We start from the raw sequence: 22,180 nt of genomic DNA, 5'->3' as shown, positions 1-22,180 counted from the left end.
ATATCATTCACGTCTCAACGTAAAGAATAATGTATAGAATTCATAAAGATACGTGCACAGTATACAATGCAGGAAACATTAAAGAAAAATTGTACTTAGCGATGAAAAAGCAATCCGTCTAGATGGACGGAATTGTAGAATATGCAAGAAGTTTCTAGCCAACAATGTACTATATATTATGTTGTAATTTGTCGTATATCAACATATGTTGGAAAATCTATAACAAATCTAAAGATATTGATATTGGTCGAGAACTTTATGCAGATTGACCAATGACACAGCAACGTGTTTTGAACTTGCAATATCTATTTATACGATGAGGAATTTTGAATAGTTTGAAGAACTCGTACTCAGAGTAATCAGGCAATAAAAATAAATGGTGCAGTACAAAACGATCATTAGTAAAAGAAAACGAAGAAAACATAAAAGTGAAAAGGTTAGAAACGATAAACTTGCGTTTTGAAGTTTGAGACGGAAACGGGAAGAAGATGCATGTGATATTATATGTGAAATCAGGTGACCACGTGAACAGAACACGCGAAGGAAATGGATTCAATTATTGCTGTCAGATATACAATGCAGTACACATCACTTTTATAATCATGAAGAGGAGATTTACATTATTTCACAAACGAATACATTTGTATACTTGGAATCTAGAATTGTGCTTTATCTGTAAAATATATGTCTAGAATTTTAACTTATTTCTCTTGATACAAGGATTGTGCAATGTAATATAGTAACAACAATATGAAATAATATCAAGTTTCAATTTGGATAAATGAACAAATGAAACATTTGCTTGTCTAATACTTACAAATAAAGCTATACGCAGTGAAATCGCGATCAATGGAAAAAGGTTGTAAGATGCAAAAGCTTCTGGAAGAAAGTTGAACATCTCAAAAACATTCGAATATTGGATGTCTTAAACACGTCCGCACATTTATCGAGAAGTAGGGTGTTCATGACACATTTTCTATAGGCGTATTTGCATTTTGTTGCATAGAAAAATGCAATTCGCATAATTTGATCTCCAGTTGCTGAACACGAGCACAAAATTTCACCGCTATGATTACAAACAACACACTCCGTAATTTCTCCATACAATAATCTTTGTACCGTTGGAAACTAACTATAATAATATTATAGGTGACAATACAATCAATACGATACAGTGCAGCGGATGCAGTGGATGCTTTGTCAACAGCTATGTTTCTCACCAAAACACAGATGTCGAATTCATTCAAATTTTATAGCAAATGTCAGTATTATTTCAGAAATAATATAAATAATAAAAATAAAAAGTAAATAGTTTTTAAAAGTTTATAATTGAATAATAGAAGTATCTAATGCTTCTTTCTTCTCGGGCTTCTGGCGACAGTTTTATTCACAAATCCTTCGAGATTTGCAAATATGAAATTACTGCATTCAAGACTGTCAGTAGACAACATGCAAAGAAAATCTTGAAGACAAACAATAAAAAAAAAATTGACACAGTCAACACAAATAAAAAGATCATTTAAGTGAAAACATATTTAGCGTTTTCACTCAAGGATGAAATCCTTATATAAAAACTACAACTCTGCTTATAAGTGCAATTTCAGCTTGGATTTAAGGATCCTGTAAAATATCCTTTCTAACATCCGAGTCTATTGAAACAATCGCCTCATAAAAACTTCCTTATAATATATGGAGCATATTATCCTGAACATCGAGAAGCTTTTTGTCAAGTGTTCTACCAATTTCTTAAACTCAACTCAGTTTGTGAAACTACTTAAGCAAATGTTGCATCGCATTACGCTAGTAAATTTAGATGCCCAAAATTTTATCTATATGAACGTTTGCTGAACTCGATGTATTTATTACCGTTATGAAACATTTGCACGCTTTAATAGGAATACTCTTGAGATGACGATGCGTAAAGAAAAATGTATCAGAATTTCTTCAATCTCTTTAATGACCGAATGGCGAATACGTATTGAAGTCGTGTACAAGTATCCGCAAAAGTGACGACACGTTCAGACAAGATTGCTCGTTAGGAATCAGTGCAAAAAATGAGTCTCTAAGTAGATGGAAAAAGAAGAGGGAACAGATAGAACACAAATATCACAGTCATCTGTGTTGGGTGACGATTAACTATACCGTCCTTGAAGAATATTGTAACAGATTCTGGTGTATTTAACCATATTATATTTCGTTGCATACTATTTCATAGATCACTTATTTCTATTAGAACAGACACAAGAACAGATACTTATCAGGATCTTAACTTCAGAAAGGAGGAACTTCCTGTGATATAAATTATCCAGGAATATATATGAACCTGTGTCATGATCTCTCCATTGTTAGATTAAACGTTGTTTAATCTAAACGAAATTTGTATTTGAAAACGTGGCAAGTAAGAGAAGGCTGAAACAAAACGCAATTTTCAGAAAAAAATTTAATTTAATTAATTTAACCAGTGAATAGAATTAGTAATGATATAGTGCTATAAACAGTCATAGATATATCAATTTAATGTATGGAAGATAAGAAAAGCATGTTAGTCACATTGAATGGAGAGATTCTTTCAACGTGATAATGTTCGATACACTTAAATTTACTGAAACTATTATCTTTTTGAAAATATTCAAACCTTGATTTGTTTCGCAAATTTAACAGATCTGAGTATTACGGAAAGTGTTCGGATAGATTTAGTCAGGAGTGTTTTCACAAAAGGAAGTCAATCATTTCAAGCAGTAAGATTAAATTCAATTATGAAGTTCTAGGAAAATAATATAATTTAGCAGAAAGATATTCGAAAACTAAGTATATAATTGAAATATAATAAATATCTTACAAGGGAACTAAAACATGAAATATTATAAATAGCGAATAATATATTCGTTCTACAACACATATTAAATAACGTTTCATATAATTTTGTTACCTCCGGCTTACATTCTATTTATATTTTCCTCTATAATTTTCACAACGTATTTATGAGTTAAATATATTCTCATAATCTATGTTCTACTAGCGATTTTCTATATGTTCAATGAGGTGTGCAATATAGAAGATGTATAGAAAATATATGTTTTATTTTTCTACAGCTACAAACTAGAATATCGAGCATGTTATCTCTTTCCTACGGATTGCAAATTGATAAATTGTAATTAATGAATTGATAAATTGATAAATTGTAAAAGCATCACGACTAATTTCACCAGTCTAGCACTTGTTCAAGATTTGTCAACCTTCGAACGAGCAAACGCAGATGAACTGTTACAGTAGCGAACACGCGATAATGGAATGCCCGAGCGAGATACACCCGAGCTTTATATTTAGTTTTATTGTGGATCCAATCTTCATCGGTCCTATTTATATAGATCTCGATTGTTCTGGATTACCTGGAACGTAGTGTAACGTTCATACAGGTTATTGTGTCTGTTATTGATAACGTCGTTCCCCAAAGGCTGGTCATATGTTCAAGAGTACTATGTGCGAACGTGTTCTTGAGCATTTCGGCAAGCTTTTATAACCGTTGCTCGTGAATACTGGTAGTTCAGGTTCTCAGACCCCACGAATTTTATCGTACGAATCTAGATAATCCGACTAAAGTCCTGTCATAATGATGTAATAAGAAATATGAAAAAATGATGTTTTTCTAATTTGGTAATTCAGTATCAGTTGAATAATGTCAAAAAGTGATCATTCGGGCTTTTTATTTATTACGGAACGTCATTAAGGAATGGGAAAGAAGAGATGCATGTATGAAAATTATAACTAAACGAAAGTATTCTTCTTCGGAAGTTTTTATTACTTTAGAAATAAACATCTTATTTTTTAATATATACATGTAGGAATGTTATATTATAAGTTTGTAGAAATCAGTATGATAAATATAATATCGTTGCACTCACACGAAATCTAATATAATACCGCGTTTCGTGTATTCGTTTCTCACTAATTCTACGACACAACAACACAACGAACTTCACACGACCACGATAAATTCAACTCTGACAGCATTTTCCATGGTCATTTTTCCCTTAACATACCTTGGTAACGCTCACAACATTCCTTGACAACATTAACATATCTTGACAAAGCTAATAAACAATTACCCCTCACGCCACATCCTTCCCTGACGTCACACTTTCCCACACGTATTACCAGATCGTAATATGTGTTTGTTATTTCCGAATCGCGCGCGTCTTCTTTCTCGCCTAAATCTTCTAATTCGTCCTGTAATAGTCTGTACTGTTTCCACGTGTCGTGGAGCAGTGTCGTGTAGGCTGTTAAAGAGGCCTTATTCGGTTGGCTGGATTGTTTATATTCATCGAGTCGTTTCGATAAGGTAGTAAATTGGCCGATTTGAAAGTCTCGTCTCCGATGCAAGGAGGTAATTTTGTCTCTGTTCTCGATTGGTATAGCGGATTGTACAGACAATACAATGAACAAGCTTACCTTGTAGTTGTGAGTTTAAATGTTGCTCGTTATTGTGCGGCGTGAGGTCGCGTGTATGCTTAGCAAGGAAGGCGCTCCTTCCCGTTGTGATTGTCCGTATGATTGTCCCGCGGCGGGAGGCTGCGTGGTTGCGTTCCTTGACCAACGGGTTATGCTTTTTCGAAGGTGACGCTCCTGATGTCACTGGCTTCACTGTCGTGATAACGCTTCCACTGCTGGGTTGATGTATTCACGTGGCACTGTGTGGTCACTGGTAAGTGCACTTTTCACTGACACGTGATCTGGCTGGAAGGACCATGTTTCTTCGACCGTTCACGGAGAGACGCGATCGCGAGAAAGCACGTCAACGGGAGTCGTAAATTCCCGTTACGATTAGATAATCGACGCCATGAACTGATCGATACCCTGATTTCTGTTACGATAACAGGGGTGGTTCAATGAAGTTTAACACTGAATTAACAGGGTTAACATAAATTTGTATATTTATCAATATTTAAAAATAATGTAATGAACACGCCACAAATAGTTTAACAATTATAATTAGTTTGATACAGGATTCGACCAGACTTTATTATATCTCTCGATGTATGCGTTTGACTAAGCGATATATAACGTTTGACTCTTCAGAAGGGACTAATTGCCCTTCGATCTTTGTATTCGTCTTCTCTGGGGGACGACCCCCCCTACGCTCGGGTCACGCCACCATTCGCGCCTATGATATCACGTATGCCGCCTTATTTGTATGGAAAATATAACGGACCGAAATCGACGTTTCTGGAACTCGCTGCTTGGTGACAACCACGCGCTCGTCGATACATTGCATATCCTCCGTCGACGATCCGTCTGCGACACTGCAGGATCGCGAGCGACGGTTAGAAATACGGCTTATAGTAAGCTTCGTGGCGTAACAACATCTTTGAAGCTCAATGTTGAACCAACGCGTGCCTGTTGATTGCATTCTCCCATATCTTTTTTATGATCTACGTTCTTGTAACGTCAATTCACATCAGAGACCAGGCCACACACCGCGGACAGGATGGCACCCAGATATCTGCACATCCTTGGCTCGTACCCTCGATAGTCTTAAATACCCACCAGGGGTCTTGGAATTTTCATAGTTAAGGCCCTTCAGACCAAGCGAGTATCTCTTGTCTTAGGTTTTCTTTTACGTTTTAGCTGAGGTGTAGGCGAAGCTAGGTGAAAAGAGTTTGTGTTTCATCCCGGGACTACCGGTGGATTCGTCAGTAAGGCTATGCCCGGTAGTCCCTGCCTTAGACGTAGAGGGAGTTTCGCTATGTGCGATATTTGTATCATGCGCCCGTATATTCGACCCCTAGCGAGATAGACAGACTCGTTGTCGTCGTAGTCCTCTGGTGTTGGCGGTTGGTACCCGCGGATCGCCCGGGAGGTGTTGCACCGCGTTGACGCCTCGACCTGTCGGCGTCCTTGTTGATACCGATCCGTCACAACGTTTATTGTTTACTACGGGCTAACACGGAAAGTTAGTTTTTCCTCACGTCTGGTATGTTCCGTTAGCAACTTTCTCACAAGGGCGGCTAAAACCCTTCCTGGTCCATCAACCGTCTTATTATCCAATCGGTGACGGTGTCTACTGCCCTCACTTCCTTAACCAAAATTTTCATCAACAAATCCGATAGTCCCGTGTCCTTAGACACACCCACCCCTAGCTTTCCTAAGACAAAGTATCGTCAGCAAAACTCACTTACTCTGTATCCTTAGAATAGTCAACATATCCTTACCTGTCTCTGCCCTTATAACAGTCACGTACTTAATGTATCGGTGTAACTAAGTTTTACATAACGTGGTTGGAATGAATTGTGATTTATGTTAATTCAGTGTGTGTTACATTGTGATTGCTGAATTCATAATAAAGTTTAATTAAAGCAAAATTAATAGTTGTGTTACGACTCAGCTATTTTATTTCATCAACCAACCCTTAAGTTTACGTGACACCGGTGACGAGGCGCGGTGTGACGTGCCGCACACCGCTCCATTAGGGGACGTATTGAGCGCGGGGGAGGGGAGTGTATCGCTCACACCGGTTCCCGGGCCCTCCTCGATCGCAGCCGGGACGGTCATCGAGGAGGTTTTAGTCGGTTGGAGTCTGGCACTACCACGCCGCTTTTCCCCAGAAGCGACCTGGTGTCCGTGCGGATTTCCTCCACTTTTATTAAAAAGAAAATACCGTGACCTGCATGTTTTTTCCTTCCAATGCTTCAGACTTCGGTACCGCCATCGGCTTTTTGGTATTTCTAAATTCTAATTATTCTTTAAGTTGTTCGGCCAGAAACTTTTCCATTTCGCTATGCAATCTGGACGTATTCTTTAATGGCACAGTGCTTGTCTCCTGACAATTTGCATACGTGCTCTCGTCATTCTGCATGGGACCACAATTCGCGTAAGCTCCTTCTTCCTCTTGCCTAGACCTTGCTTCCTTTGCTTGGACATCTTCTTGTTTAAGGTCCTCGTTATTTTCTTTATGGTTGTTATTTTTGGCTCCATAATTTGATCGAGAAATATTCTGAGTTTCTGCTAAGGTATTTTCCTCGTATGCTTCGTCTTCGGAGTCGGTCCCCCAAGATCCGGTGTCGCTTAAGGGGTCCTCGTTCGATTGAATCTCGAGTATTTTTTCTTCTACAAATTTTTCAGGTGTCTTCTTTACTTCCTCCACGAATGTCCAGAAACTCCTAAACAATTAATAAATATTTCGAATGATACAATTTGTTATTGATGTACTGTTTAGTACATCAATGGTTTCCATATCAACTTCGATTGTAACTGAGCAGCCTTGTTCTTGGTTTGTTGGTTGGCTTGGTTTTGATATGTTTGTTGTTTTATTTATGTATTATTGTTCGTGTTTGTTAATAATTTTTATCGGTGAGATGTGTTTTTTCATGTTAGGTTTGTCTTATAGTCTTCTTAGTAGAAGACACGGATTTCCACCATTTAGATATGGGCGTAGCCGTTCTTAACTTTCTCTTCCCCACTTGCCGCACTTTTTCTGGAGCACTGTTTTTCACATCCGCTTAGCTCGGCTGCTCGGGCAGAACTGTCAGAAATATTTGGCCAGACTCTTTCGCACGAATGATATCAAATGCTGTTGCAATGATATTAAATATCGTAGCTTTTAACGTCTCTGTTCTACGCCATTCGAATTTTGTAGAAACGTTATCTTCTAATTATTAGGAGTGGTGCATGGTAATGTCGCTGCGTTAACAGTCGTGTTGTCGGCAAGTGGAATTTCCTTAATAAAAGAAGATAATAAATTTTGTGGAGTCAGTGACGATATTGGATGACCGAGGGCGTCCCACATGATAGAATTACGCACTTATGGCACTGGTTTGTATAATCGGAGCCATACTGTCTTGTTAGCATGGCCTTCGGAAGTGCTAGCCGTGCCATATGTATTATGATTTTTGTCGAGCCGTTGAACCTTCCTCTCAATATGCATACTGTGTCCCGCGACGCTTTCTATAGCATCGTCGCTCGCCAAATTTTTCATCGACTCAAGCCTCCGCGATGCTTAGAATTGCTCGCTCGAATAGCTATTCTAATATCGATAGAATGCAAACAATTCAACCTCAGCGTATATGTAGGTAGAACCTGTTAAATACAGTACCTAATGACGATACAACTCTTTTGTTCATGCAAAATTCAACCATAGAATGGAAGTAGAACGCACGTCTTAACACCTGCATCGTTTTTTCGATTTCAAGTTTCACATTTTCTGTTTACCAGTATTAACGATTCATCAATGAACGTTGCGTCAACGCAATAACATTTTACTTTCAATTCTTTTTCTTTTTCATCGACCTATGTCGTCAAATTCTATTGTTTTTCTCTATAAATTATTGCTTGGTACCTAATAGTCCTTATATCCGTAATGCTGATTCAGAAACATGTGAATTTTTCTGCATGCTGACTCATAATATTGATGCCCTCGTTATGCAGTTAAAATATTCTATCTACCATATCGAAACATTCGAGAAAACTAAAGTTTTATTACTTTTTCTATGGTTTTCTCCCTCTGCTTCTTGAATTCTACCACCCTCCACTCACCACCCTCTTTCTCCCTCGGGGAGCGACAATGTTTGGGTGTCGTCGGCCCCAAAATCACTCCTCGATAGCCCTTATTATGGAGGGTCCGATCACTTCGAATCTCCTCTCTAGGGCATCGAGGCGCGCACTCTCGCTCTTACCCTCCCGCGGAGGACGGCCAGATTCGGAAGCCGAGCCGCTCCACCGCGAGCACTCGTGAGCACAAGCAGCCCTTCGAGACAGTTCTTTGCGAAGAGCTGCGTTTTCCTCCTCCAATGCGGACAGCCTTGTTGCTTCCATGAGCCTCGTGGCGCCGATGTTGCTGCTGTGCACTGGTCCCGTCCTCCTCGGTGATTCGTTCTTCTATGCGGCGGTGATATAACTCGCCGCGTCCCTCAGGGCTTTTATATGCGCCCCTTGAGGTCGGATGATGTCGTCGCAACCCGCATAATCTCGGAGACGTGCCTTGTTAGCCCGGCGCTGACATCCGCGGCCGAGCCCGTCCTTATTTGGATGGTCAATTCTTCGGAAACGTCCGGAATGTACTCATAATTCTCCTCTTCTTTCCCCTGGACGCCGTCGAAGCCAGCGATTAGCGCAACGCGAACGAGGCGACCGACTCCTCGTCGTCGGATTTAGCTCGCGTCCGCAGTCCTCCTGCGATCGGTGACGTGGCATCGTCTACCATGGCCGGAGCGAGAAAAACGCTCCCCGACCTGTCCGCGGTTCTCAGCGAACCTCTCGTCATTCTTCTTGGTGATTCCTCCGTAATCTCCATCCTAGTGTTTTCCGTCTCGCCAGGCGCAGAAACACGTCCGGGGGCCTGGCGGTCCACCCTCGAACGGCCGTGGTCGTGAAATGACGACGCAATGGGGCCCACTTGACTACCCACGACTGCGCCGGTACTGGGGTCTCCCTCCCCTGCACCGTAAACGTTATTCTTTTGTTTAGCCAGATCCATGATAGTATATTTTTGGTTGTCGCCAGGTCGTCCTCATATTTCCATCCTGGTGCCACTCACTCTTTCGCACCCTACCCCGGTCAAGGCCGGTGCGGGGCGACGGGGAGCCCCACGAGAAGGTGAGGTGAGTGGTCTTGGCAGGCATGGGCCCACCAACTTCTCCGAAATTCTCCGCACCGGATCAGCGAGCTGACGAGTGCCAAAGGCACCGACCAGCCGCCACCCGACTATAGGAGAATATCAGATCCATCGGGGTACATATAAGCCAGACATGTTTCGTCACTTCTCTTTTTTGTTTCACTCAGTCTCCGATGCACTCGTCGACTGTTAATCTTCTTAGAGAATTCTCTAATCTGTCATTTCTTCCGCTCATGCCTAGTTCTGGCATGGCACTCGAAGTTCGCAAATATTTTTGCCAATACTTTCAAAAGTCTTCTTGCGTAGATTGTCTTCTGTTCGTCCGCCCACATGCACGTATCCGCATTTCTTCGAACAACCCGAACCACCGTTCGAAATTTACACTTTCATCACCACTGAACGACTCCAATACGAACGAATCCAAAATGATTAATAAATAAATGAATACAGATAATGTCGCTAAGACGCTCACACTAACAGTATATAATCGCTAATATAATCGCTTATAACTCGTTGGTAATTAAAACTCTTACAATCGCGTTCGTTCACTTATACTGGTTGGGGGAGAGTCCGAAAATTTGAATTCGAGTTTGTTTGACGGTTGCATGCAGCGGCGAAATTGTTTTTCCCGGAGGTTATTTATTATTACATTACGTGTATCCTAACGATATTGATACGCCGAGACAAAACAACATTGTTCTCTAGCTCATGTGCTGCTACACTCTCTTCGTGCTCCGCGTTCTGTAACTATAATCTTTTTTTTCTTTTTGCGCGAGGAGGAAAAAATGCATTACACATACCCAGTGATCCGCGTCACCGTGTTATGAGGGCCTCGGTAAAAAGCAGCGCCATACCCACAAAAAGCCCCTTCTTTCTCCAAACCTTCGTAGAGCGGAGAGTCTCGCCGGCACCGTTAAATAAGCATTACTACGACGAGATCCCAGTCGATGCATCAGCTCCTTATATAACTATGCTCATAAATTCTTATCAATTATTACTCCTCGCAATCATACTTCCTCATTCTATCATCCTTGGACAGAGTTATCCCCTATTCCTTTCACCAAATTTAATGACCGCCGGTCTTTTACCCGGTCTATTCTACCTATTATTCATCCTTATGAGAGGGCACGCCAAAGAACCTATGACGTGCCTGACATTAACTCCGTTGTACTTCACGCACAGGGTGCATCTCGGCTCATACCTTTTATGATCCGACGAACCACATCTGCGGCAGTTCTCCCTGCCTGGCTCCACAACTGTGCACTTCGCAGCTACATGCCCTATGTCATGGCACCTAAAGCATCTGATAATATTCAGCAGAGCCCTACCACTACCGATGGTCCACCCGCTTTTGATCCTAATTGGGGCATTACCCCGCGGGACTTTATTAGTAGGCACCGTGACAATTGCGGACTGCGTCTCCCACGGCGCCCTCCTTAAGGTTTTAATATCCACCATTTTGAGATCCTGTATGTCAAGATCCCTACAGATGTCACCGACCCGGTCCTCCCCAGAGGAAAGAGGTTGCTTTTGACCTCAATCTTGATTCTGTTTAGAAGCGGAATATTCTCCACTTCCTGTCCAATCGCAGGATTCAACCTCTCGGCGACCTCACTAGTCGTCTCTTGTCCGCTCGATCAGGACGTGGCCGCCTCTGGTCTTGCGCACTTCCGTCTGGAGGCACCCAGCGCCATCAGGCATCTTGACCATGACTGCCTTCCTCCTCCTCGCCTGCTGTCTCACCTGGAGATGCCTCTCATTATTACCAGTGATATCACCCGTTGTATTATATCTATATGGACGGTTAAATTAAAGATGGATGAATCCAGATGGTTCGATGTCTGATCTGGTTCTCCCTTTCTAAAAATTCAAATTATAAGTCGACAGATATTTGTAGGATTGCAGTGAAGGAGTAACGTTTATGTATTGATTCGGTATTGATTGGTGGTCTTATTAGTTATATATGTGGACGAAGAATGTAAGGAGAGTATGATGATTTTTATATGGCATGACTCGAAGTTCATAGCATTGCTAATTCTAATTATTAACAGAGAACTTTGGCTATGTATTGATGGATCGAGCTAAATGCAAATGGGATCGATGGTTAGTATTTGCTATTTTATATAGAGTGTAGAGATATTAATAAAAGGAAGTAGGTTCGTTGATGAGACTGCCTATACGTAGTATTTGATGGTACCACTCACCTCAACTCACGTGGGCCCCCTGTCACCCTGCACCGGCAATGACCGAGATAGGGTGCGAAAGAGTGAGTGGCACCAGGACGGAGACTTTCGTTGACGACATGGCGACAACCACAAAAATACAATGAATTTGGCCAACCAAAAGAAGCACGTTTACAATCTAGGGGAGGGAAATCCCAGTACCGGTGCAGTCGTGGGTAGTCAAGTGGGCCTCACTGCGTCGTCATCTCACGACCATGGCCGTTCGAGGGTGGACCGCCAGGCCCCCGGCCTTACTGCCCTGTGCATCACATCCACGGCCTACTGCATTGTATCCCACGCGGCGCTTTGTGTATTGACCGGGTACTTACCGATCTACATTAAAGTGCGAATATTGAAGGGGATATATGAGAGAAAGAAGATCTATAAGACCCTAGCTGTTGGAGAGGAGGTGATCCAGAGGCATGCGGAAATGAAGGAATAGCTGGAAGAAGTAAGGAAGAAGGCCTCAACGGAGTGGCAGGCGGAATGGAGCATTTATAATAAGGATAATTTCACCAGGAAACTAATAAGTAATGCGTCCATATTCGCCAGGAATAGAAGAGACATCGATCACTTTACGATGCAAATGCTCACGGGACACGGCATCTTCAACAGCTACCGCAAGAGGATCGGTAAGAAGGTCGACACGAAGTGCTGGGACTGTGGAGACCCGAATGACGACGCCGAGCATGTCTTATTGAGAATCGAGTTGGAGAACTTCCTGGGTGTCAGGATAAGAGTTGGACACCTTGGTGGACACCGTAGTCACCAAGGATGAATACTGGAGGAAGTTCAGAGAGTTCTGTAGGGATATAATAAGCTATAGAAGGGATATGGAGAAGGCAATGGAGTCAGCGAATAGGACGAGTGGCATCAGTACGCGACGATAATATGCGGCGACGCGGTTGAGGACAACCCTGATCGGCTCTGCTGGGGTTGTCCGTATCTAACAAATCAGAGGAAAGAGGAGGGGTTTTTAGTAGGTATGGCGACGTCATCTGCCGAGTCCCACATAACCTGGCGACGCGGGTCACCGGGTCTGCGCAAAGGCATATTCCTCTCCTCGCGCGCAAAAAAGGCCCCCGGCCGTGTTTCTGCGCCTGGCGAGGTGGGAAGCAGCAGAATGGAGGTTGCGGAGGAATCTCCAAGAAGAGTCACGAGGAGTTCTCAGAAAACCGTGGAAGGCGCGGAGAGCGCTTTTCTCGCTCTGGCCATGGTAGTCGATGCCACGTCGTCAATGGTTAGAGGATTCCGGACGCGAGCCATGTCTGACGACGAAGAGTCAGTTGTTTCGTTCGCGTCGCGCTCATCGCTGGCTTCGACGGCGTCCAGGGGAAAGAAAAGGCGAATTATGTCGACAACCCCGGATGTTTCGGAAGAGCTGTCGATAGAAGTAAGGGCGAGCTCGGCGGCGGACGTCAGCGCCGAATTTACCAGGCATGTCGCGGAGATCATAGGGGTTGCGACGATATCTCTTGCCACCGGGACGATGTAGTTGTCCAAGAGGATTGGACCCACCTGGGTTACCCAGCCTCAAGACTCGCGGATGCGAGGCCATCGTTGCTGGAGGAGCAAAAAACGAGGTCCTGCGGAAAGAGCTTGCGACAATGGCGGTGAGCGCACCCTAGGACTGTTCTCGGTGCGGCGCCTCGGCTTCCGATTCGGAGTGTCCTCCGAGAAACGGACAAAGCGACAACGCGCGTCTCACTGCCGTGGAAAAGAAGGTCGAGGAGCTGGGACCCTCCATCATAAGGGCCATTGAAGAGCGCATCGGATGTAGGCGACACAGTCGTGAGGCGCGAGCCAGAGAGGATCCGGTGGCCTCGGCTCTCATCAGCAGCGCCACCCAATTACCATCGTTCCCGAGGGAGCGGCGGGGTGGAGAGCGGAAGGTGGCCAAGCCAAGGAAAAAGGGAAAGAGGTAGGAAAAGGTGAAGAAAGTCACAGAAAGAGCGGTGGGGAGCCAAGTCTACACGGCTTCATCCGCAACAGACGCTTAGGCTGAGAGGAGGACAAAGGGCATCCCGAAACCCAGGGCGACGGGAACCTCGGCAAAAACCTCGGAAGGTGTGCCGCTGCAAGCGCCAAAGAAGGCTGTGCTCCAGAAGAAGGAAGGAAGGAAGGAGGCGTCCAACTGGCGACGTGGCTGGCGCAGATCTCGGACTCGACCACAGTCAGAGTTGCGGTTACAGCCAGAATGGCGGAGCTACGTATGGTCGGGATAGACGTCTCCGTCTCCAAGGAAGAGTTGCGGGACACCTTGGCGTTGACTGCGGGATACGGCGGTACGGAGGTGCAGGTTGGAGAAACTGGGACCACTAGGAACGGTCTCGGCTCGGCTTGGGTGCGTTGTCCACCAGTCGGAGCGAGGAAGCTGGCTCAGGCAGGAAAGGTTGCACTGGCATGGTCCATTGCAAGGGTCGAAGCCATCGCCAAGAGGCCCTTGCGGTGCTTTAAATGCCTGGATTTAGGGCACGTCAGGGCGACGTGCGTATCGACGATGGACCGATCACACCTATATTATAGGTATGGCGAAACTCGCGCTAGAGGTTGTACTGCCTCGACACCCAAGTGCCCCCTTTGCGAGTCGCTCGGGACACATGCGGCCCACCGGATGGGAGGAATGGCATGCTGCCCGCCGAAGAAGGAAAACAGGAGGATGCCATCAACTCATGACTCTGCCGCGAGGAAGTGCATAGCAGATCCAGCGTGCGCCGAAGGAGGTGCCATGGATTTGGTGCGGTGAATTCATGCGCCTTCTCCAGACTAATCTGTGACGGCCAAGACGGGCACAAGACCTGCTCTCCCAGACCATCCGGGAGGTCTGGTGGTGGCTGAGCCGTACTGTACTCCCGACGTCTCCGACTATGTCAGAGACCTGAATGGCTTAATAGCTGTAGCATGGACACCGGCGATAGGCCCCCCTGGCGTCCTGCTTGATTGTGGCAGCGGTTATGTCGCCGCCGAGTGGGCTGGAATGTTGTTAGTGGGCGTCTATGTTTCCCCTAACAGCGGCCGGCCGCATTTGAGGGCTTTAGAGGACAACCAGATTTAATGGCCTCCACCCCAGCGAAGATACACTGATCGGAGAGGAGGGATACACAAGACGACACGCTTACAGTGAATAATATAATCCCATTGTCGACCGACGACTATACCTGGGGGCTGTTCCGGAGTATTTGCGGGGCAGTGATGAAGGCAAGACAGGCACAAGAAAGATACAAAGGCGGAGCGACTCGAAGAATGGGAAGAAGAGGATGATGACTATCTCCGAAGAAATGGAAGCATTTTTTAGATACGGAGTTGACGCGTCGCATGGGGGTTCTCCGAGGTAATGTTTTATCAACAATGCCGACGAAACCCTCCGCTCGAAGAAGGATTGGAAGAGGAGGGGTTTTGAGTGGGTATGGCACTGCCATCAGCCGAGTTCCACATAACCAGGGCAACGCGGGTCGCCAAGTATGCCTAATGCATTTTCCCCTCCTCGGGGAAAAGAAAAAAAAGAAGCGGTTGGGGTTAGGTTGGCTGCGAACAGTGAGGAAGAGGATAGCGCGAGGGAGAATATCGACGCTCAGAATAGTAAGGTCGAGGGAGAAGAGATAATGTTCACGATGAGTGAGATGAAGGGGTTCACACAAGCCTTGTCGGGGACGGTGCAAACGTTGAATGCACTGGTTAAGAAACTGAACCCCGACAAGGAGAAGAACGACGGGATTAACCCGTTTGTATCCAAGCGCGGATTATTCCGCACGTTACGACTGCTTTTTATTTCAGTCGCTAAGTATTCTTCAGATGTGAGAGATCACGTTTAACCCTATATCAGTTTACTGTTTTCTAAACAAGTCTTACTTTTGTTGTGAAAATCTTTTTAACTGCCACTATGAGTAAGTACTGTCAATCTTAATTAAATTTAACAAATTCAAATTTAAAAAATATCCTGATTTTATAATGTAAACTAATTTGATTGCCCCAATGGATTTTGACGACCTTGATGATTCGGATCAAAGTATACCAATAGGACATACTGAAAATGTATCCGTAGGATTTCATCAAGCGAAGACAGCGAAGTTGATCAGTGCGGCAGTTTTAGAGATGAAGATTACATCTGGAAAGCAAAAAATTATACGCCAATTATACATGACTTTTCAAGTGTGGTTGGTGCAACTGTCAATACGCAAAATCTGTCGAGGAGAACAGTTTTTGAATTATTTTCTAACGAAGAATTAGTTACGAAACTAGTTACAGAAACTAATAAACATGGAGAAGCCGACGCAAATTTTATGCCTCTTTCAGAAAATGAACTAAAAGTATTTATTGTTTTAAACATTTTAGTGAGTTTAGTTTCTAAGCCAAATATTCAGTTATTGGACCACGGATAAGAGCATAGTGGAACCGTGCGACGTCCCTCAGTATTGGGTCGCTAAGGGTCCGCTGACCGTTATGTACACCCTCAACACACCTAAGGCCCCTCTATAAACTGAATCTTATTAACTTGCAAAAACCGTTAATCCTGCAAGTATTTTCGATTTATAACTGGTACTTAAAAGGTCCTTAGGTTTATTGTGCTCTTTTAGAAATTACGGAATAACTGGTAATGATATAATGGGAAAAACCAGTAATTATATAATGGGGAAAACCGGACATTTACCTATCATCCTATCATCACTCACCAACGCTGGTCATAGCCAATGGGAATCACGCTTTTCATAACGAAAAGCTTCCTTCGAACAATAATTACATACATACCGAGCTTTCCTCCGGAAGTATATAAGAGCGGACAGTAAGAATACAGGTCAATTCAGTTCCAGAACAGTTCCAGTTCGAGATCAGTTCAGTTCAGTTCAGTTCGAATACGCTCAACCCTCAAGAATTCTTCGAAGACCACCTAGCTACCCGTACTCAATCTTGGTCTTCAGATCAGTCAACATATCTACCCGGATTCTCTCATATCAGAGCAATCCATTTCTTCGTCACCTATATCTTAAGCAGCGGAGCTACTAACTTGTGTTGTTGTACAAAGTTGTTGGAAATATATGTTGGGATATATATATGCGGATATATATGCGGAATGCTGGGGAAACCCCCAATACCCTAGTCCAGACTTTTACGATAGCTGCATTTAAGCAATAAAAAGAAAAAAAAGAAATAAATAAGAAATAACTTTAATGTTCCAACCTGGCTTTATGGCGACGTGTTCAGGTTCAAGGTGACCTAGCGGGTCACTAGACGTAACTACGGCCACGGGAGTGTAACGTCAATTCACATCAGAGACCAGGCCACACACCACGGATAGGATGGCACCCAGATGTCTGCATATCCTTGGCGCGCACCCTCAATAGTCTTAAGTGCCCACCAGGGGCCTTGGCATTTTCATAGTTAAGGTCCTTCGGACCAAGCGAGTATTTCCTGTCTTAGATTTCCCTTTACGTTTATTGTCTACCACGTGTTAGCTTAGAAAGTTGGTTTTCTCCACATCTGGTATGTTCCGTTGGCAACTTTCTCGCGAGGGCGGCTAAAACCCTTCCTGGTCCACCAATCGTCTTATTATCCAATCGGAGACGGTGTCTACTGCCCTCACTTCCTTAACCAAAATTGTCATCAACAAATCCGATAGTCCCGTGTCCTTAGACACACCCACCCCTAGCTTTCCTCAGACACAGTATCGTCAGTAAAACTTCACTTATTCTGTATCCTTAGAATAGTCAACATATCTATATCGGTCTCTATCCTTATAAATCGCGTACTTAATGTATTGTTGTAACTAAGTCTTACATAACGTGGTTGGAGTGAATTGTGATTTATGCTAATTCAGTGCGTGTTACATGGTGATTGGTGAATTCACAATAAAGGTTGATTAAAACAAAGTTAATTGTTGTGTTACGACTCAACTATATTTTATTTCCGCTAACCAGCCCTAAAAATTACGTGACAGGAGGGATGTGTACCTGACAGAGGTATGAAATGATTATATGGCTCTCCCTAAAAACAAAGATTGACCCGAGAAGTGGGGACAGGAGTATACAAGGGCGGTTTCTTTTGGATTACGATGTAGTTAGTTAGTTAGTTAGTCGTTGTACGAATTGCTGATTGAGTTATCGAGAAGGTTACCCGAATCGTGCATTACGTTTGCACTCGTCATCCCGTGGACCGTGGATTCGTTGTCGAGCCTGGATTCGTTGTCACCATCAACTCGACCATCCTATCGCCTCTTGTAGTGTCCACATTAGTACTGATAAATATTAGCTACATCCGCGACGGTAAAGTAAGTAAAGGATCATCGAACGCCCCAAAATGCCAACCTGTCTCCGATATATATATTTTATTACACTGTTAATCACAGCGTTATACCACAACAGCCACCCCTATTATCTTAACGGAAATCAGGGGATCGATCGACTCGCGGTGCCGATTCTTAGAATCGTAACGGGAATTTATGATTCCCGTTGACTCGCTTCCTCGCGATCGCGTCTCCCCACGATCGGTCTAATTTACACATAGAAACACCATGTTTTAAGAATATTATAGGCCGTAACCGATTTCTGTCTATTTCTAAAAATCTACATTTTTCCAGCAATAATAATTCTAATGACCCACTCACAAAAATTCGAGAAGTTATTCAAATAGTAAAAAAGACTCATTAGTACATATGTAGGAATGTTACATTATTAGTTTGTAGGTAACAGCATGATTTATACAATATCGTTTGCACTCACACGAAATCGAATATAATACCCCGTTTCACGTATTCGTTACTCATTACTTCTACGACACAACAACACAACGATCTTCACACGACAACGATAAATTCACTCTAACTCTCTCAAATCTCGTTTACAATGTTTTCCATGCTCACTTTTCCCTTAACATATCTTGGAAACGCTCACAACACTCCTTGACAACGTTAACGTATCTTGACAACGCTAATAAATAATTACCCCTCACGCCACGTCCTTCCCTGATCTCACACTATCCCATGTTTATGTCGAGTCAAAGTCCGAATGTGGGCCCGAGTCGTCCTCGTGGCGGGAGCTTAGGACAGGTAAGGATTCTTCACTGAAGCTATCCATTTTCTTGCACTGAAGTTACTTTTATTGACACACACAAAAATGTTACAGAGTTGACACAAACTCGCAATGATCACACACTCGCGACGCTAGTGACAATGGTCTTAGGTTCGATAACGAATCCGCGGACAACGAGATGGTAGTCGTACGTACTCGCAGAATGTAAGTTCGGTTCTTTGTTAATATTCACTGGCCGTAAGGCGTTAATCTTTTTGTCGATGAGATCGCAAGAGAGAATGACTTTCCGTCCCGGCGATACCTCAGAGGAAAACTATGATGGGGTGTGTCTAAGGACACGAGATCATCGGATTCGTTGGGGATATCTTACGTTCGGAAAGTAAGGGAAATTGACGTTGCTGCTAATTGGCCAATCTCCATATCGGTAGTTAGAAAAGGATGCTAGCCGCCCTCGAGGTAAGGTTGCTAGTGGGAGACATCGTTCGTGCAAAAATAGGTCTCTCCTGTCTTCCCGTAACTGGGACAAAGACTGTTTGTTTGAAGGACTTTAGTCAACTAAATCCTAAGATTTATGACGGGTTCTCAGGCTAGCTGAACATGTACTGCGGAGACGCATCGACATCTGGCAATCATCTTGCTCGAAGAATAGGGTCTGCGTGTGGCGAGCCACGGGACAGAAACCGTTGGAATGTTTACTGTCGCGTATCGCCACGAATATTTCTTTTAAGGAGAGCTATAGAATTACTCCATACCTTTGTTAGGCAAAGCGTTCATCCCGCGACCGCGGCTACGTTCGGCGACTGACTGTTGCCTCGAGCCCAAGCTCATTATCACAACTCTCGAACGATTACAATTGGATTGAATAACTACAATTGTTCAATTACAGCTATAGTAGACTCTAGGTTACAATGTTGCGGGATTATCCAAAATTCCAAAGGCTCCGGTGTTCTTTCATCTCCTACATATATATGCGTGCAATGGTAAATACGACGACTTAATTTTATGGGTCACTTGCATTATCAATGGAAGTGAATGTTATAAATATCGCCTACTTTACAACATGCGTGTATATATGTATTGGTAAACATAAGTGAAAATTATATGCATGGTTATAAATGTTGTTTGTTTACAGGTGGATAGCATCAGTACTTGGTTCCGTGAGTGGCGTACCAATACTTCACAGTTCCACTGTGCGGATTGCTATTCATGTTCTTCCGTCCGTCGTTCAGAGAATGGTTGATGAGTTCGCCATCAGTTCTGTATACACATATAAAAATAATTAATATATATATATTGTTTATATAATTTTCTTTTGGATCTGTTCCCTTGTATGAATACTGTATCTCTGTATATAATATAATATATATAATATGTTATAATTATGTTAGTTGTTATTTATTATATATTTTCCTTAACTCTCTCCCCTTTTCTTGTGTTTTTTTTTATTAGTACCTAACATTGCTATTATGATGCCGTATTATATTGCATTAGGTGTTATTTGTATGTGCGCGCGACAAATTTTCCAACATGGTCGCTCGCGTGTCTCTTGGTATGGCGTTGGTTTAATGTCAACAGTGACGTGTTGTTGAAATAACTAATTAATTGTTAATTACTATAATTTTATTTGGTAGTGTTCTGTAATATTGTTTTATGTATCGTGTTACCAGCTATTCCGTGTGGCATAACTTTATTCCTTTGCACTGAGTTCAATCATGTCTTGTTGCCAATATTCAGTTAGTCCGTCTTGGTTAATTTCTAACCCATTTATGTGTTTATTAACCTTTCCTTATTTTCCCTATTAATTTATTATTGCATGTACTTGCTATTTGTTATTATTTTATGTAATGGAACAGTTCCTTATTAGCGATTAAAATTTATTTGTTAGATTAACATTGTCTGCAATTCTTCAGATTCTACTTATTTGATGCTGCGTCACTTACCCCGATCACTCTCACAACGTCGTCCAATTCTTCGATATGCCTTGGATACTTACTACGGTTGCCTTCAATCGTCTTATATCTGTGGCTATAAAGGTACTGTTTAATTCATTTAATTTAATATGTGTATAATGCATTGTGTGTGCGACCGCTATTGTGCATTACAAAATCCACTTCTACATGTTAGATATGATAATATAACAATACTATATAGATTAATACATAATAAAATATCCTTCTACTCCGGTTATATCTATTACTAACTCTCAATTAATCTATCTTAATTATTTTCTAACCACTTTCTATATTCATCAGCTATTTTATTCCTTCTTGTTAATCTGCGAAATCCATGCATGTACTCTTCCTTGTGCGGTGATTGTTTGCGAGGTGGGTTGCGCTTTCGTTGTTGTTAAACTAGCACGTTTTACTTTCAAACAGTAATTGGAGCATTCGTAATAAACTTCTTTTCCTTTTCCAAGTTCCGCTATCTGTGTCATTCGACGAACAGTGCCAAGCCTCCACAGCTCCGTGGTAACATTTAGCAATGCTGTTCTTTGCATTAAGGCTATTGAAGTTAATTCGTTCGTTTATTTCCAGCTGGTACATGGTGTTCCGCAAGCAGGGAGCCATAACCTTTTTTGCATGTAGACCTTCTTGTTTGATGATTACTTGTTTACAAGGTAACTTTCACTTCCCCTCTTTTAATTATTTATTGAATCGACACGTTGTATATTCAAACAATAATTGGAGTACACATAATAATTTTCCCTTTTTCTTTTTAGGTTTTCGCTATCTGTATTATTCGACGGACAGTGTTACACCTCCTTTTGATTTATCCATAATATAGTTATAACATTTAGTAACCTTGTATTTTGCACTAAGACAATTGAAACTAATTTATTCACTTATTTTAGGTAGCTGTCATACATTGTGTTCCACGAACAACGATCCATAACCTATACTTGCACGTACACTTTCTTGTATGTTGATCACTTGTTCATAAGGTAACTTTCACTTTCACTAGTGAATTGTTCATTAAGTTAACACGTTTTATATTTAAGCAATAATTGAAACACGTATAATAATTTTCCTTTTTCCTTTTAGGTGTTCGATATCTGTATTATTCGACGAACAGCACTATTACATATACTACCGCACTACGTTGCCCACTGAAATCGCTTTATTCATTGCTTATTTCGATTATGCGCTAGTTTTAACTTGTTTAAATGCACCGTTCGCGGAATCCCTTTTACTTCGATCTTGACGTTTTGGTTCTGCAAGATTTCTAGCACTTTGTATGGTCCAGTATATTGATCGGCGAATTTTCCTTTACTGGGTTCTTTTAGCAAATATATCGAATCTCCTATTTTAAAATCTTGGGGGTTGATTCGT

General features: G+C 42.6%; 1 long non-coding RNA gene across 1 annotated transcript; it reads left to right on the top strand.

Moving 5' to 3' along the window:
- Positions 1 to 20,387: 20,387 nt before the first annotated feature.
- LOC117241969 lies at positions 20,388 to 21,802 on the top strand. The gene is made up of 4 exons (XR_004495152.1): positions 20,388 to 20,478; positions 20,762 to 20,884; positions 21,386 to 21,468; positions 21,703 to 21,802. It is a non-coding gene; the product is annotated as an uncharacterized LOC117241969 (long non-coding RNA).
- The last annotated feature ends 378 nt before the right edge of the window (positions 21,803 to 22,180 follow it).

The sequence above is a fragment of the Bombus vosnesenskii genome, unplaced genomic scaffold, assembly GCF_011952255.1.
Source record: "Bombus vosnesenskii isolate JDL3184/JDL3185 unplaced genomic scaffold, Bvos_JDL3184-5_v1.1 scf7180000016262, whole genome shotgun sequence".
NCBI lineage: Eukaryota > Metazoa > Arthropoda > Insecta > Hymenoptera > Apidae > Bombus > Bombus vosnesenskii.
This window is presented reverse-complemented; position numbering and strand designations above follow the sequence as displayed.